The sequence below is a fragment of the Tamandua tetradactyla genome, chromosome 4 (assembly GCF_023851605.1).
Source record: "Tamandua tetradactyla isolate mTamTet1 chromosome 4, mTamTet1.pri, whole genome shotgun sequence".
Classification (NCBI taxonomy): Eukaryota; Metazoa; Chordata; class Mammalia; order Pilosa; family Myrmecophagidae; genus Tamandua; species Tamandua tetradactyla.
The window spans coordinates 117,041,897-117,061,303 of NC_135330.1; the positions used below are offsets into that span (position 1 = coordinate 117,041,897).

The 19,407-nt window shown below is 39.8% G+C and overlaps 1 protein-coding gene and 1 pseudogene across 5 annotated transcripts in view; one reads left to right on the top strand and one right to left on the bottom strand.

Annotated features, from left to right (window-relative positions):
• Positions 1 to 19,407, bottom strand: part of DGKH (diacylglycerol kinase eta) — a 212,010-nt gene that overhangs the window by 133,575 nt on the left and 59,028 nt on the right. The gene's annotated exons all lie outside the window — the stretch shown is intronic.
• Positions 17,291 to 18,259, top strand: LOC143679507 (S-adenosylmethionine decarboxylase proenzyme pseudogene; annotated as a pseudogene).

Below are 19,407 nucleotides of genomic sequence, written 5' to 3' on the forward strand. Positions count from 1 at the left end.
ATATTTAAATATAAATCAACACATTCTAACTCAAAACAAGGGAGATTATTCAACATATCCTAATAACCTTCTATACTAATAAACCATCTAACAATTACTAAAGTTCTTTGTCCCTCTGTAATTCTCCCTGAGAAAAGTTATAAAAATATAATTATCTTCCTGAGAGTGTAGTTATTTTGTGAACTTATCTTCATTAATTACTAAAATCAAGTTCTCCATTTTAATTTGCACCTTCTTTAGAGCACATATATATATATATGTGAGCATATATATATATATATAATTTTATAAAGTGCCATGTTTTTATTTGAAAGTGCAAAATATGAATGCTCTATAACTATAGACGTACCTTCATAAAATATAATGAACTACAACATGTCACCACAAGATGGCAGCAGTGTTACACTAATGCTCAGATTTTTCTTTCAAAGGAACACCAGTGGGCGTTTTGTTTGTTTGTTTTTTCAGAGATACACAACTTTTTCCTATACTTGTGAGTGGCACAAGGAGTTACTATCCTTTTTTTCCTTTATCAAACGCCCCTACTGATTTCCGAGAATACTCTCTTTTCCCACACATTACATTCTGATGTAACCATTTTCCTTCACAGCCACAAGGATACAACAATTCTGATATAAGGAGATTTTTTCCTTAAGTTTTCTTTATTTTGAAATAATTTCAAACTTCAAGAATTGTAAAAGTAATACAAAACCCCTACTCCAACATACCCCTCCACTTATATACCCAGATCCACCAATTTAAACTTTTTGCCACATTTGCAATATCCATCCATCTATCCGTCTATCTATCTATCTTTCCAAACAGTTAAGAGTAGGCTGTATACATTATGCTCCTTGAATACATAATGCTTCCCTGTATAATTCCTAAGAACAAGGACATTCACTTATGTAACCTCACCTTAGGTGATCTGGGGACATTTTGATGTGGCCTAAAATAAACCATTAAAGATCAAGTTTGTTTATTTTTTTAAACTAGTAACAAATGTGCAAAACCGAGAACCTCCCCCCCTCCCTGACTCTCACCGTGCTGCTCTCCTCCCAGTTTCCCAATCCTAGAATTCAGTTCGCGGCTGAGACATGGGCTCGGTGGAGTTAGGGGTCAGTGACGGTTCAGGATGGGCCGGGAGAGGGGGTGAAGCTCGGAGAGCTGTCAGACTAACCACACAGAACCAGGAGTCATGCATTTACCAGACAGACTTATCTCAGAATCATCCTATGCAAAACGTCTGCTCACTGTCTGGAATCTCGTTTGTATTTTCAATGGTCTGCCTGTCCAGTGCTCTTGTTCTTCCCCTGACAATATCTGGACCTGAACTGCATAGGGTATTCTTAGCTACATTTCTACCTGTTCTCTGAAGTCATAAATAGATCATATAGATGACAGATTTATAGACAGGCAGATAGATAGACTTATGCACATACACACATACATTACATATAATGTGTCTAATACCATAAACTATACTCTGATGGTTTTGATGGGCCAGACTGATATCCCTAAAAGGATAACCCAGTTCTAGATTTTTAAAAAAATTCTAACTGGTCACAGAAATGATTAAAATCAAATTTGACAGTCTCTGTGATTAGGATAGGGGCAAAGAAAAGGTCAGAGGATGGCAGTTGTGCAAATGACTAGATCAAACAGCAGTACATATATATATGCTATATATGCATGCACACCCATACACATGCACATGTGCATATACACGCACACACGCCCACGCCTATACATGCATGCATGCATGCAAGACCAGCACCGGTTCCCCTCTCTGAGCGGGACAGCGTGGCCATTGGTCGTGTTGCATCGCTGTCTTCCATTTATTCCTCCTCTAAGCTCTTCCCTATCCTATCTCCCAGCACAGAAATTTGACTCCTCTCTCCTTTAAGCTACTTCTGTTCCTCGTCCTTCCACCCAACTCCGTGTTGTATACAGTCATCCGTTAAGTGCCCCACAGCGGTGCAGAGCTGCGGTGTGCGCCCCATGGTGACTCCCCAGCTCTCCAGCTGCAGAAGCCCCTGGGCACATAACTTCATATTTCTGGGCCCGAGTTTTCTCTCCTTTAAACTGCAGATGATAACAGGGAGAACCAATGCACAGAGGTATCATGAGGATTAAATGAGCTGACGCAGGTAAAGTTTTTACTACTGCTCCTGACACGCAGTACTCAGTAAATATTAGTTGTTCTTGGGTGGGTTTCGCGCCATCCTCTGTGAGGCAGTAGCTTCCCAGAGGCAGGACCATGTCGACTTCTCCTTTGCATTCTCAGCTCCCAGCACATTGCCCCTCGCCTCAGCGGTTCCCATCACCTGTTTCTTAACTAGACTGAACTGTTCGCTCACAGCAGCCCACCTCTAATCGGTCCCCCTTCACCCATTCTTTCTCCTGGGCTTGGCTGATTTTAAAAACTTTTTCACCTCTTGATTATGAACGGGGTTACTGGGGATGGCCTCCTCTCCATTGCCACAATGCATCTTTGAAAAAAGATTGGGGCATTCGTGCTGCTTCTTTCCTTTTCCTCAGCCTGACCGCCTTATAGCTTTCACTCTCTCGGTTTCAAGGAAACCACCCCTTGGCTATTTCCAGTTATATCCTACATGCCAAATCTCCCTGGGTGAATTTATCCTTCCCATAGCTCCCACCATCTTCTCTAAATAAGTACATAAATCCTAAAATAAATGTCTATATTTATTTTCAGTTTTTCACTCCAGCTTCATGGATAACGGCCTCCTCGACATCTCCACATGGACCTGCAATCACCACCTGAAACTAGACAAGCACATTACATTCCACAGAACAGATATCTTAGGGTAATAGAAACAAACAAACACTGACCTGGCTTCAGGAAACCTAGATTCTAACTCCTAAACTTCCAGTAACTAACTGCGTGACACTGGATAGAAGTCCCTGACCCTGTACAGAACTCAACATGAATTCAACACCTTCCCACTGAAACCTCTGCTCCTGCCTCCGGGGCCGTTCTTCAAATTCTCAGGCTATTTTATTTTCCCTCGTCTGTAAAGGCTTTGGTCTGCCATCAGCATGTTTCTGAGATGGGACCTTCCTTCGTGCTCCCATAGCCATCGCCCCTTCTCATGACTTCCTTATTTCTTGCCTAGAGCAAAGCATTGGTCTGCCATGAAGAAATGTCTCTGGCACTAGCTCAGGAGGAAGAATTTCCTGATGGAGAGAAGAGCTGGATCAACTAGCCTTACAACCTTTTATGGCACTCTCTCTAAGTGCAGCTTGCATCTCTGCGCCACCCCCCCACACACACACACACACAGCTACTGCTCCTGGCATACTGGTCTACCTGTCATTTGCTGAACAAGGAAAGGCTAGTTGATCCAGCTGCTGTAACAAAGCACCACAGAGTCCAGCAGTTCAGAATCACGGTGGTGGCAAGACATGCTTCCTCCAAAGCCTGCAGGGCCCTGGTGGCGGCTTGCTGGCTATCCGGAACACAGTCTCTGCCTTGGGCATACGGCACGGCCATCTCTCAACTCATCTTTCTCCTACTGCCTCCAAATTTCCTCTGCTCATAAAGACACCAACTCACTCTGATCCAGGGTGGCCTCCTTTAACTAAAAGCATGTTCAAAGAGTTCATTTACAAATACGTTCATATGCACAGGACTGGGGGTAGGACTTGAACATGTCTTTTGGAGGAGACACAACTCAATCCATAACAAGCAGACACCTTTCATTTGGAAGGTGCTGCCTCCCCTTTACGTTGAGCCCAGGTGTGGAAAACAGCTCTACTCTTGATAACCCGTAATAAAATGGAGACCAGATGGAACATGCAGATGCACCTTTACCAAAGGCTGGAGGTGACCAAAGGGATGTAAACACAGAGAGGGCCATGCCAGACAACAGGCACAAAACATCTCCTGTCCTCCAGGCTGTGAGGAAAAAGAGGGGCCCCAGAGTCTTCCCGTCTTGACCCCCCACCAGACACGCAGCAGGTGCTCTTCCACCGCCAAGGGGTGTGATCTCAGAAAGTCTCCGCTCTCAAGGTCCCCAACTAAAGCCAAGAAGCCGAGCCCCCTCACTGGCCAGCTGGGGCCCATTTCACAGCTCCTGTTCCTCCACTCATGGAATGCGGCTGACTTGGCAGGCCTCAAAAGAACACCACCATATGGCAAAAGATCCCGCCATCCACAAGGGGAAATCCCAAGGACAGGGAAATGAACATCACAGATACTTCCTTACCCCAAACTGGCCCCCGTCTAATTAATTCTCCAGACTCACTTTCCCCCAGAATTGTTTTTTTTAGACACAGATCTTGCACTGTCACTTCCCTGTTCAAGATCTCCGTTGGTTATTCATTAGCCACAGTATAAAACAGAACTCTTTAACTCTGCATTTATGGCCTTCATGATGCACTTCTTTACAGTTTTTATGGCACCCTCTCTAAGTGCAGCTTGCATCTCTGCGCCACGCCTCCACCCCCCCCCCCCCCCCCCGCCACACACACACACACACACAGCTACTGTTCCTGGCATACTGGTCCACCTGCCATTTGCTGAACAAAACACATATCTTCCTATCCTGGGGTCTGTCAGGTGGCTCTCCACAGACCCAGAAGGCTCTCTCCCAATGTCCTTAAAACCACCAGATTCAGCCTAAAATGCTGGTCCAAAATGCCAGCTGTTCTGGACACATCATCAGGTAGAGCTTATTTACAACTCTGTGTACCTAGTCATCACAGAGCCCCTATTTGTAAAAAATAACGATTCACATGAGAAAGAAGAGCACTAAGACTGTGTTTAATCTGAAAAGCTTCTCTCTGTACTTGTCCAATATTTTCAGTGATACGTGAATTCTGAAAAATAGGATATAATACAGTATGAGTAAAAAAAAAAACATGAAGCAGGTCAAATTACCCACTTAGTCTTTGAAGATTATATAACCCCATCTCTCTAATCACCAAAGGTCATTCTAGTATACAAATTACTTTTATAGCTAAAGCCTATTTTTGTCTGATATCAGTATAGCTACCCCAGCTTTTTTTTTTTTTTTTTTTTTTTTTTTTGGTTATTGCTTGTGTGGAATATCTTTTTCCATCCTTTCAATTTTCTTGTATCTTTGAGTTTAAAATGAGTCTCCTTCAAGTTACTCTCATTTCATCCTAATCCTACCCAAACTCCACTCTACTTGAGAACAGCTGCCTTCAAACAAGATGTTTACGGTGTCCTTGGGATAGAAGGGGCCTTTCCTTTCCCTCTCTCCAGACCACATATCCCTATATAATGCTTGTGTTTGGCTATATAATATATATTTACCCTTATTATATATGTTTCACTGCAAACACAGTTGTCGGTCTGCTAAGGTTATAAAGACCTAGGGAGTACTCAAAAGCTTCTTGCACTTTTTCCTTGGGAAGATGAGGCAAACGAAGATTACTTCACCTGGGACGCCTAAAATATACAAATTCTTTTAAGGGAAAGGTAAGAATCAGCTCTGATGATTTACATATGAAATATATTTTATTTTATATATCCTAGTCTTTCCTTTAACAAAAATTTCTTGAGTGTCTGCTGTGTGTCCCAAACTGTTCTTAGCATTGGAGGTAGAACAGTAAACAAAACGAATAAAAAGGTCTGCTCTCATGGAGTGTGTGTGTGTGTGTATATATATATATTATATTGTTAACATCTTATTTCATTTTACTTCACAAATATATAAAATGGTGAATAATTTACCTGTAAACCTTGCTGAATTAGTTTGCATTTATGCACAAGAAAATCTAGAAAAAAGTATGTGGAAAAACAAATATTCAAATTTAGGATAGCACAGTATGAACACTCAAAGAATAGTTTTCTAGATGAGAAAGCAAATGGCCACTTCAAAATAGTAAAATCAAAGTCATACTAGCTTTGAGGACAGAATTTACCATTCAATTCTCAAACGATGCCTCCTGTTGTTTTTTATTTTAAACAAACCTACAACTTTAGGTTACATAAGTTTAAAACCACATACACATATGCAAACACAACAACACAAGTTGTTTGAGAAGACAAAGTTCATGCACATTTTTTGTAAAAAGTTCCTTTGGTAAATTTCTTATTTGTAATGACTACTAATATTGCTTTACTACTACTATCAAGTCTTTCCTATGTTGAAAGGATGATAAGGAACCAAATTCAGCAATGATGTAATGGATAATTACTGGCTTTAGCATTAAGTAAAACTTTGTTTAATAAGTAGTCTTCAAATGGAAATATCTTCCTCAAGCAGATAAAAATGTTTGTGTAAGAGAAACCGCTAATGGTCTGTTATCCATTCTTCCTTCTCCCAAATTTTAAGCAGTATTTTAGTTTCCCTGACTGCTTAAACAAATATTATGAAGTAGTCCAGCTTAAATAATAGGAATTTATTCGCTCATGGTTTTGAGCCCGCAAAAATGTCCAAATCAAGGCCATGTTTTCTTCATGAAGACTGAAGACTAGCTGCCGGCGATCTTCGGTTTCTCTGACACATGGCAAGGCACATGGCGACGTCTGCTGGTCTCTCTCTTCATTTCTGAGTTTCATTTATTTCAGCTTCTTGCTTCCCTGGTTTTATTCTCTCTTTGCCTGAATTTCATTCTCTTATAAAGGACTCCAGTAATGGGATTAAAACCCACCCTGACTGAGGTGGGCCACCTTAACTGAAGTAGCCTCATCAAAAGGTCCTTCTTACAATGGATTCACTCCTCCCAGGAATGCATTAAATTTAAGAACATGTTTTTCTGGAGCACATACAGCCCCAAAGCACCACAGGTGAATACTTAGCCTCCCAGCCAAACGCCGCATCCCCGAGCCCACCTTGCATGTGGCCATGAGACTGACTTTAGCCCAAAAAGGAGTGAAAGTGATGGATTCAACTCAAGTGTCATCACCTTACAGACACTTGCCCTGGGTCTGGATTCTCTTTTCCCACTTTCTGCTGGCCAGATATGGCATGACGTGAGCAACCTCAGGAGGCGGGGCATGTGAAAACTAGTAAAACTACACTCCTTGGGCATTCTGCAATTAGACGTCCCCATGTGACAAGATTCTTGCCAATGGACTATGAGCAGAAGTAATGGTGCCGCTTCTGGCTTAGACTTTTAGATCATGGATCACACTCATCCATATTCTTTCTGCACTTTCTGGTTGAACTTTGTAAATGAGGACACAGCTTTCACCATAAAGACAAAGAAGACCCTCTAGAGGGGTGGCAATGTGCAACACGGAAGGAACCAGGGCCATAAATGGCCCAGAAAAGCAGAGCTCCCCAATGACCTGGAAAGCTTGCCTCATGCTGTGATAGGAGAGAAAATCGACTTTGTTTTCTAAGTCTTTGAATTGTGGGGTTTCGTTGTTACTGCAACTTAACTACTGTAAGTAATATCCGAGCCATGAATTGAGGATGAGAGAGCCACCCCATCAGCTCTGGACCACATGCCTCTGGGCTCTTAATTGATGAGAGCGAGATAAACTTTTGTATTATTTAAACCACTGTATTTTAGGGCCTTTATCACAGCAGCTTAGTCTATAAATACTATATTCCTCCCATCTAATCTGTAATTAGTTGTTTCCGTGGGATATTACTATAACTCTAGGAACAGGTACAAGACTTTTACCCAACATCCATTTCCCTTTATGTACTTCCTAAAGAAATCCTGATTTTGTTTACGTATCTATTCCTCTCTGCAAGTTCTATGCTTAGGGGATGCTGACTCTATTCCTAGCCCTAGCAAGTGGATATTAATGAGTTTAAAAAACTGCCTATTAGAATTCCTTTCCCCTTGCCAGCGAGTAATTATGTTAGAGGTTGGCATAGGACCTAGTTGTAACCAATGAGATGTGGGGGGAGGTCTGCCAGGCTAAAGCTTTGGGTACACCTAAAGAGAGAGCTCATTTTCTGCCTGTTATCAGATGTGACACCTCAAATTGATTCAGAGCTCCCTACATATAAAGCTAATGCAGAGAGGAAGGCATGCTGATGGCGTCCTAACTAATAAAGTATAAAAAGAATTCCCAGATAATGTAACATCATCGATAAACCAAACCTGGACATGAAATAGAAATAATATATTACCCCCAACCCAATCAGGAACTGAAAGAAACATACTGAATTACAAATAACATCAAAGAGCCCTTGAACCAGCATACAAAAAAAATCTAGCTATGTGTGGCAGCATTCTCTGCTTAGTTTATTCTTACTTCAAAATGACAATCCACAAAATTACAGGGCTTAAAATCACCAAACTACAACTGCCCCCCGCCAATATTTATTTATATATTTATATAACTATCTCCTCCTAATCCCAGTCTCCAGAGCACTCTTGCAAAGAGATGTGAAATTCATTTACCTGGTCCACTTAATGCCCATTATTTCTCTTCAAAAAGGCATACTGAAGATTATAATCCTTTCACTTACCTCTTACTGATTTCTCCAACACAATCCCTAGCTGGCTTTTCTAAACATTCCTTCCTGTCAACAAAAGTTCCAAATCATTAACAGCCACTACCCTAACGAGCTCCATGGAGTGTTGTATTCTTTTCCCACTGTGTTTTTAGACCCACTCTGAAGCCTAATTCATTCCTCGTCCTGGGTGAAATCTGTTTCAAAGCTTTTGCAATCACTCAGAAAAAAAATAAAATAAAAGTCTTCCAGTCACTTCTAGTCACAATTGTTCAGCAGGGAAAATGTCCAGTTCCAAACTCCCCAGTCCCGATTGCTCCAGGCGCAGGAGACCCCTTCTCTCTTCAATCTGTCGGCTCCTTCAGTGACCAGCTCCTCAAATCGGGCCCCTCATGGTTCCCCAGACACTTTCCTGCTGGGAACCACCGCCTGCAGGTCCCAGGACACAAGCAGTGCTTCTCTGGTTGATCACTTAGAATGCCTGTCCACCTTCTAGCCTCTACAAAGTTACAGCAGCCCTGGCAGGAAAGGTTCTTGGGTAGGGCCACTTTTAAAAAGCCCATTAGACCCTCTTCTGGTCCCCAGAAAACAGATACCCCTTCTTTGTCATTAGTGGTGGCACAACTGGAAGGCAGTTCCAGCCAACACTGGACCTCTAAAATTCTCTAGTCTGGGTTCAGTGTCCCTACAGCTTCCAGAGGATATCAACCAAGTGAAGCAACCCACACAATCTCCTTCAAATTCTCACTTAGCTCAAGGCAAGAGAGAAGCATTCCTTTCCTTCCTTACCTCCCGCCCTATCTTGGCCTCTTCAACCTTTAAGGTGTTGGGCTAAAGCTGCAAATGGTCATCTAGGAATGTGGATGTCATTGCCACCTGTTGATTTGTTAACAACTTTGGGGGGCTTCAGCCAAACCTGAAACAGAATGAAACCCATTTAAATATCCTGTTTCAGTTGTTTTCCCCTATATTCAATATCTGTCTATCTCCCCCACTCTTCCGGATACTGTTCCCTAAGTTCTAGCAGAGATTCAGTTCTTTCATTCTCATAAACTTTCTTCCTTTAAGAATGTTCTTTTCCCATTAACGCGCGCACACACACACACCCCTATTTCTCCTGTCTCTCCCTCCTGTCAGTGCCAGACCTCTAGCATCAACTGTCTATACTCATTATCTCTGCTTCTTCGTTAGACATTTCCTTCTGAACCACCTGCAATCCTAACATCTCCTCCGAAGCCCCTGAAAAGACTCTGTGGGCACCCAGAGTAGACCAGCCCTGTTTAAGAGAACCTTCTGCAATAACAGAAATGTTCTCTCTATGTCCAGTCTAACGCAGTAGCTACTAGCCAAATGCTGCTTTTCAACACTTGAAATGTGGCTAATGTTACGTGACCAAGACACTGAATTTTCAATTGCCCTTAATTTTAACTAATGTTATTGAAATAGCCACATGTGCCTCATGGCCACGGGACTGAATAACACAGTTCTAAACCAAAAAATCAGCTGGTTCCCAAATCTCAGTCTACCTTCATGCAACATCCATTGGTACTACTATCATTCTATATAGCAGGGGGGGGAAAAAAGGTTGGTTGTGTTTATATGCATCTACTTCTGGATGTTTTATTCTGTTCCACCAATCTATATATTTATCTCTGACAATACTGCACAGTCTTGGTTAACACCTTTATTATACATCTTCAAATTGGGTAGGATGCAATACTAGGGGTCAATAAGCAGGCCAGGATGGGGGCAGAAGAAGGAGTATAGGATGTATGGGGTTTTCTTTTTTCTTTTTATTTCTTCTTCTGGAGTAATGTAAATGTTCTAAGATTGATCAGTCATGGTGATAAATACCCAACCATGTGATGATACTTTGGGTGGATTGTATGTTGTATGAATATATCTATATACAATTGCATTTTTAAAATACCTGCAGTTACTACAAGCCTGGCAGGAAAGAAATGAGTGATAGCTATGACCTGTAAGTGTCCTGAGAGCTGTAGATGGAGGAACTTGTCAGCGAGCATGCCTTTCTGACACCGTGTAAGACAACATATGGGTGATCCATGAACTAAGAATTCTGTTTCTTCTGTCCTCTCTTGGCAGAAATTCAACTATAGGAAAATTTAAATCTCCTCTTTAAATAAAATTTGTAAATGATACACTGTTGTCTACTTGTTTCTCTATTCACTTTACCCAGTTGATAACACGGTTCGTTATGCAGAGCTAGATCGATGAGAAGGAAAAATATAAACCTTTATAAAGTAGAAAAAGCCAACCACACATCATCACAGAGACACCAAGTCAAGCAGCTATAAACTCTGAAATGTTTTTACAGACCCACACTAAATTCTAGTATTCCCCCAAACCTAACTCTAGTTTACATTTGGAAAAACTTACTTTTAAAGATGAAAACTGTACTACCAAGTCTGAGTCAAGCTTTGCTTTTTTACGTTACTTATAGATGTATAAACAGATCAGATCAATTGTTACTAAGCATATTTTAATATAACCTTTATATAGCTTCCTCAAGTTTTTTTTCATTTAAATTTCACAAACTTAAGAAGTGGTTGATTTAAAAACATAAACTTGTATTCGTTCCTTAGAAATCATTGCTATGAACCTCATAAGTATTTTCATATAATAAGATTTGTGAACCCTGAGCACTAAATATGAATTTGGCCCTTGAATTGATTTCATATTGCAAAATGTTCTGTGAAATTGTGTGTCTCTGGCCATCACTGGAAAAACAGAAAATTCTTCCCATAAGCAGGCACAATCAATGGCTAGCCTTCCAAAACGAGCCTCAAGCATGGACAGATAGAAATATGGGTTTTTACTGTAAAATTCTTTAACATTTTCTGCACATTTAAAAATGCTTATAATATAATGTTGGGGGAGAAAAAACTCTAAACAGTGAAAACTGCTATGTCAACTACAATTGAGGATGGTAATTCTGATAGAACTCAAAGCTCAATGGTGAGACATGAAATTCATCACTAACCCTATGCCTATTGTGCAATTTAAGTCTTACTTTCTCTGAATTTCTTTCTCTTTCCCCATTTGTACTTGTTTCTCTTCCTTCCTGTCAGTTTCTTGTCCTTTCTAACATCCTCTTACTTCTCTCTCTCTCTCTCTCTCACACACACACACACACACATCATACATTCAAGTCTTTTCTCTGCCTCACAGTCCAAATCCAAAACTTCTAAAACATAATCTTTTGTATTTCACTGGCCACAGTAAGCCTCTCTCTCTCTCTCTCTCTACATATATAGATAGATAGATAGATAGATAGATAGATAGATAGATAGAGCAATGCAAAGTGTTTTGCATTTCTCTATGGGGGACAAACAAAATAAACTGAAATTGATTGGTTCGGGGGCAGGAGCATCACAGGGAGATGTTAAAGGATATGATTCTAAGGATGGCTGCCTCTCTCCCCACGAGCTTCAGTTAGGAAATGTGCAGCTGCAGGAAGTGCAGGCAACCATCTCACTACCATGTGTGACAAAACTAAACAGAGAAGGGTAGAGCCCAGGGAATCACCTGGGTTAAGACCTGAAGCTACAGTGATTCTATCAAATGACACCTGGAACCTGCCCTTCCCCTGGACTTCAGAGTAGCAATTCCTTTGAATGCTTAAGCCTATTTGACTTGAATTTTCTGTTACATGCAACCAAAAGCATACTGTCTGACGTAATTTTGCCAAGCAGGCAAATGGACCCCAGTGGAGACGTAAGAGTGAGTATTTTATATTGTTGCCACAGCTGTTCACAACCTGATTCCCACATGATACCTGCCTAACGTCATACCGCCAATGTCCCTCTCTAACCTCCTCTCAAATGTCAGATTTCTCTTCCTAAAACATTGTCATGACTCCTATTCTTCCCCACACTTACAAACCTACAATGACTTAAAAAAAGGAAAAGCTAGAATCTTTCCTTAACATATGTTTTGGTCAGCATTATTGAGGTTTGTTTTGGTTTGCTAAGGCTGCGAAGATACAATATTCAGAAATGGTTTGGCTTTTACAATGGGGCATTTACAAGTTACAGTTCTTAGGCCGTGAAAATGTCCAACTCAAGGTTTCAACAGGACAATACCTTGACTCTGAAGTGAGGTTGCTGGCATCTGGAGTTCCTCTGTCACATGGGAAGGCACACGATGATATCTGCTGGTCCTTCTTTCCTGGGTTTCTTTACTTCCAACTTCTGGCTTTAAGTAGCTTCCTCTGAAGGGGGTATGTCCTTGTCTCTCAGCTCCTCTGGGGCTCCTCTGAGCTCTCAGCTTTTCCTGTGTGTCCTTTATCCTCTTATAAAAGACTCCAATAAGCGAATTAAGACCCACCCTGGTGCAGTTCTCAACTGAAACAATCTAATCAAAAGGTGCAACCTACAACAGATGTCCATCCACTGGAATGGAGTAAATTTAAGAGCATGATTTTCTGGGGTACATATCAATGTCAACCTACTACAAGGTATAATACAATAAGTCATCATTTTTAAATATAAAACCTGATGCATTCTGACAAATGTACCACTGTGTAACACCACCACAATCACAATAACAGAATATTTCCATCATTTCAGAAAGTTCCCCCAAACCCATTTGCAGTCAACCACGTCTCTATCCCCAGGCCCGGATAACCACAGATCTACTTCCTTTCACTATCATTTTGCCCTTATTAGAGTTTCCTATAAATGGAATGATACTGCATATATTCTTCCATGGCTGGCTTCTTTCACTTAGCATAGTGCTTTTGAGATTTGCATATCAGTAGTCCATTCCTTTTTATTCCTCAGTATTCAACAGTAGGAAAACGTCACAATTTGTTTATCCATTTATCAGTTAGTTAATGAGCATTTAGGATGTTTCCAGCTGGGGCTATTAAAGCTATTTTGGCTATGATGATTAAAGCTGCTATGAACCCTCCAGTACAAATCTTTTGTGGCCATGTGTTTTATTTCTCTTGGGTAAAAGCCTAAGAATAGCACACTGGGTCATATGCTAAGTGTATGTTTAACTCTATAAGACCACGCCAAACTATTTTCCAAAGTAATTCTAATAAATTGCATCTCCCACAATGAAAATTCCAGTTGCTTGTCATCTCACCAATTCTGGGTATGGTCAGTCTTCAAGCAGTTGTTTAGAAATTTCTCAGTGTGGTTTTATTTTGCACATCCTTGATGACATTTGAGGTTGAACATCTTTTTATTTACTTTTTCGTCATTCACAAATCTTTAGTGAATTCACTATTCAAATACTTTCCTTTTCACTTTGGAAAGGGTATAAATACTATTTTAATAAAGTATAATTTATAAATATTTTCTTTGTGCTTTTTATGTCTTACTGAAGAATTCTCTACCTAACCTGTGATGGTTTGGGTGTTTACCTGAACCCCAGAAAAGACCAGGTTCTTAAAAGTAATCCATTTCTGTGGGTGTAGACCTACTGTGGGTGGGACCTTTTGATTAAGTTGTTTCAATTGGGGCATGCCCCAGTGGGGTCTTAACTCTTCTACTGGAATCCTTTATAAGAGATGAAATTTCAGAAAAGCTAAGAAAATATAAGTTAAAAAAAAGAGAAACACATAGAAACTCAGAAAGAAAGCCAAAGATGAAGCTGAAAGCAAAGGAACTGAGAAGAAGGACCACCATTTGCCTTTCCAGGCGACAGAGGAGCCCCAGATCACCAGCAGCCTTTTTTCAGGAAGAAAGTATTGTTCTGTTGATACCCCACTTTGGACATTTTCACAGCCTCAGAACTGTAAACTTGTAAGCTAGTAAGTCCCATTGTTAAAAGCCAGTCTATTACATCTGCACACTGGTGTTTCCGGCCACAGAGTTCCAGATCCACAATGAATGGAGATGGCCTAAGGGTACAACGATTGAAGAATGGAAAGGGGGAACTATGGTGTATACATTCAATGGACTAGGCCGTCAGAAGGAATGAAGTGGTGAGGCATGCAACTAAGGAATGAAACTTAAAAGCTGTATGTTTAATGAAATGTCAGGAACAAAAGGACAAATACTATCATGCCTCAATCATATGGACTAACTATAATATAAGAATTTGGTGAACTGAAGTTGAGAGCATGGGTTATCAGGTTGGAGTTTATTGTAAAGGGTCCTAGACTGTAAGCTCTTACAGCAGTCACATATATTCAGGAGGTATAATTGTAATTTCTAAATTCTGAGATACTGAGCTTTGAAAGATATGTTGTCTTTCCCAGAAACTTTGGGTATGTATGTGATACCTGAGACTCAGAATTAGAGCTCTGAAGCTATGAAAGTCAGCAGTACCTCCATACAGAACTGTTTAAAAAGTTGAAAAAGAGATCAGACATTGAGTAGAGATATGAATGAAGTTGATCTGCATAGAACTAAATATATCAGAAGACTGGGTAAAGGATGATATCGTCCATATTTTAAAATTTTAACTTCTGGGTGAGAATAAAGAGAGGGATGTTTATCTAGTGCAAAATATATATTTTGGATAGTACATTTTCTGATTTAACTTGTAGATCAGTTTAGTTGGACACCATAAGTACATGGAATCTTAAATAGCATGTGATTTTGTTGATTCATCTAGGTTAGTGTGATACCCCGATAAATCCCAGAGTGATATGGGCCATGAATAAAGACGTACTTGCAAAGTTCCCTTGGGGGAATGGGGAGAAAGGGGGAAATATTTAACTCGCCCATTTGGAGAAAATTCTGTTATTCTTGCAAGCAGTTGGGACAACCAAATCAATAGGCTGAGACCTCGATCTTGGGGTCTACCCTGATGAAATGTATTCCTGCAAAGGATAGGCTAAGCCTACTGAAAATTATGTCTAAGAGTCACCCCCAGGGAACCTCTTTTGTTACTCATATGTGACTTCTCTTTCTAAGCCAACTCAGCAGGTGAACTCACTGCCCTTTCTCCTATGTAGGACATGACCCCCATGGGTGTAAATCTCCCTGGCAACATGGGACAGAAATCCCAGGATAAGCCAGGACCCAACATCAAGAGACTGAGAAAGCCTTCTTGACCAAAAGGGGGAAGAGAGAAATGAGATAAAATAAAGTGTCAGTGGCTGAGAGATTTCACAGTCAAGAGGTTATCCTGGAGGTTATTCTTATGCTTGATACAGATATCCCTTTTTAGTTTATGGTATATTGGAGTGGCTAGAGGGAAGTACCTGAAACTGCTGAGCTGTGTTCTAGTAGCCTTGATTTTCGAAGATGATTGTATAAAGATATGTTTACAATGTGAATGTGTGATCATGAAGCCTTGTGTCTGATGATCCTTATATCCAGGATATAGACAGATGAATAAAAACTATGGATAAATAAATAAATAAATAAATAACAATGGAGACAAAGGTTAAAATAAATTGGTAGATGGAAACACTAGTAGTCAATGAGAGGGAGGGGTAAGGGGTATGATATGTATGAGTTTTTTTCTTTTTTCATTTTATTTTTTTTTCTGGAGTGATGGAAATGTTTTAAAAATAATCATGGCGATGAATACAAACTATGTGATGACATTGTGAGCCACTGATTACACACCATCTATAGAATGTATGTGAAGATTTCTCTATTAAAAAGAAAAAGAATGAAAATCCAGTCCATTTATGGTATACTATACTTCAGCAAAATTTAGCAAACTAAAACATAGCAAAAGGTCCCTAAGATTTCCTCTATTTTATTCTAAAAGTTTTATAATTTAAGCTTTTACATTTAGATCTATAGTTCATTTTGAGTTAATTTTTGGTTATGAAGTAAAGTGAAGGTATGGGATCGTTTATGTTAATGTAGATACCCAATTGCACCAGCAGCAATTATTGAACAGATTATCCTTTCCCCAGTGAATTTCCTTGATAGTCTGGTCAAAATAAGTTGAACATACAGATGTGATCTATTTCTATACTCTCTGTCCTGGTTTAGTGATATATACTCTGTCTTTACCCCCGTACTACACGATCTTCATTACTGTATAGTTTTATAATAAGTCTTGAACTCAAGCAGTGTGAGCCCTCCAATTTTGTTCTTAATTCTCAAAATTATCTAGGCCGTTCTAGGCTCTCTACATTTCCATATTAATTTTAGATTCCACTTGTCAATTCACTAAAATAAAAATCCTAAAGAACCTGCTGGGAATCTGACTGGGATTCCATTGGATCTATAGTTCAGCCGGAAAAAACTAACATCTTAATATTACTGGTCTTTTGATCCATGAGCGTGGTATAACTTTCTACTTATGAAGTGTTCTTTAATTTATCTCAATAACTATTTGGAATATTCAGTGCACAAGTTTTGCATATAATTTTTAAAATTTACCCCTAGCTATTTAATAATTTTGATGCTATCATAGATAATAGTTTTTAGTTTTTATTTCCAATTCTTTATGCTATTATATAGAAACACCACCAATTTTTGCTCCACATTTTCTACATAGATTATTATGTTGTCTCTGAATAAAAATACTTGTATTTCTTTATTTTCAAGTTGTATGCCTCTTTTTTTGTCTTCTTCTTCTTATTTCACTGCACTGGCTAGAACCACCAATAAAGTGTTAATTGGAAATGGAGACAGGGGGCAAATTAAGCTAGTGCTTGGTCTACTCTCTGTATCGGGGAAGCAGCGGACTACAAGAGACTGATCTGTATCTGCCTCTTATTTCCAACACACTCTCATTCAACTTTTGCTCACAAAAAAGACGGTAAAATTTTATTAATCCTTTTTTTTAAAAAAAAGTTAATATAAAATTATAGCAAAAAAAAAAAGAACCTGAACTTTAGTAACACAGCTGGAACAATCCACAGCACCAGGAGAAAAGATTTAATTTAGTTGATTTTCTGTGGTTGCTGGTTGTTCGCAAGTCTCACAGTGATGGAAAGTGCACATTTTTTCCAAGGGACCGAGAAGCTACTGTAGGTTTGGTAGCAGCCCGATGCAAACCAAGAGTCTGGAGATCTTTGCACCATCTCGAGATCTGAGTGGGCCAAACTTCTGAAGGATGTGCAATGTTCAATCATAAATGTGACAAAAACTGACAAGCAGGAAGCTTATGAACTTAGTGAGAGTAGCATGTTTGTCTCCAAGAGATGTTTCATTTTGAAGACATGTAGTACCACCCTCTTACTGAAAGCACCAGTTCCCCTATTGAAGCTTGTTAGGGATTACAGTGGGTTTGACTCAATTCAAAGCTTCTTTTATTCTCATAAGAATTTCATGAAGCCTTCTCACCAAGGGTACCCACACCAGAATTTCCAGAAAGAAACAGAGTTTCTCAATGCAATTTTCCCAAATTGAGCAGCATCTTGTATGGGATGGATGAATTCTAACTGTTGGTACTCGTATACTCTGGATATCCCAGAGAGTCGTGTAATCAATCAGCCAGATCAAACCCTGGAAATTCTGATGAGTGAGCTTGATCCAGCAGTTATGAACAAGTTCTACATGAAAGATGGTGTTACTGCAAAGGATGTCACTCATGAGAGTGGAATTCCTGACCTGATATCAGGTTCTGTCATTGATGCCACACTGTTCAACCCTTGTAGATAGTCAATGAATGGAATGAAATCGATGGAATTTATTGGACTATCCACATCACTCCAGAACTAGAATTTTCTTATGTTGCCTTGAATCAAACTTAAGTCAGACCTCCTATGATGACCTGATCAGGAAAGTTGTGGAAGTCCTCAAGCCAGGAAAGTTCATGACCACCTTGTTCGTAAATCAGAGCTCTAAATGTCACACAGTGTTTTCTTCTCCCCAGTAGACTGAAGGTTTTAAACGTCTTGTCAGAGTGCTATGTTCAATGATTACAATCAACTTGCTAAGAAGAATCAGCAATAACAGTAAAGTTGATTTAAGAAAAAAAGAAAAGAGAGAACACACATAGAAGAAGGTGGTGGCTGCTTACTAGATATTGATACTTTCCATAACCACCCCCTTGTAGTTGCAGGAAGCCCTAGCTGCAATCATAGCGTAATCACTCTGAATTGTTCTATGCATTATTATATCAAGGAATTAGATATCTTGCATGAATGGTCTCTTCTGTGCTTAGGTATTTTATGCCACTCTTGCTGTACCATTGAAATGCATGTAGAAAAATACTTTCACTGTATGAAACTTTACACACTGGTAAAAACAATTCAACTTGGTTTATGCATAGAGTATAATATTTCTCCAGATATCATCACAAATTCCCCATAGACAAGGCTTTCAACCTCATCAGCGTAATCATCTGGGACTGTTCTATAAAATTGCTGCTTGAATTTTACATCCAGTTACCTCCAGTTTCTAGGACATATTTTCTATTAATGTTATTGAAACTACTTTCTACTTCATACAGATGTTTTTTGCAACAGCAATTAAAGTTTTTCTTCCATGAGTCAAATCCTCTTAAGAGAAAAAAAAAAGAAAGAAAGAAATGGGAACAGTGGACTCTTGCCTTAATTTCAAGTCTGAGAAGGATATCTTCAATCTTTTACTAATAATTTAGCCTGCTACTGTTTCCGAGGTGCTAGTAGATGACACAAACTCCTGGGTCAGAGAAAAGGGACTTTACTATTCACGGAACAGCAAGTAACATGAGCATCATTCTTGTGTCAGTTCTCCTTGTCCACAAGTTTCACAGGTAATACAGAAAGGACCAGATAAACACCTGCATATGCAGTGGGTTGCATTACAGGAGAAGGAGTCTGGGGAATCTACCACTTTACAGAAAGCTGTAATCAAGCCTACACTTTGTCCAAGAAAGAGATATTAACTCATCCCTAATCATTATTCCCTGCAATCGGGACCCTCAGAAATGACCCAGGTAAAAAGAGACCAGGGCCCTGCATTGTTGCAATACCCAGTAAAATGTGCACAAGTACAAGACCTATGGGCACTGCCACTCCCAACAATCTATCTCTTGGTCCTAAGCTGTACTGGTTTCTGGCAAATTTTGACGAGTATGCCCCTCAACCAGCCACTCTGATTAATCTGACTGACAGAGG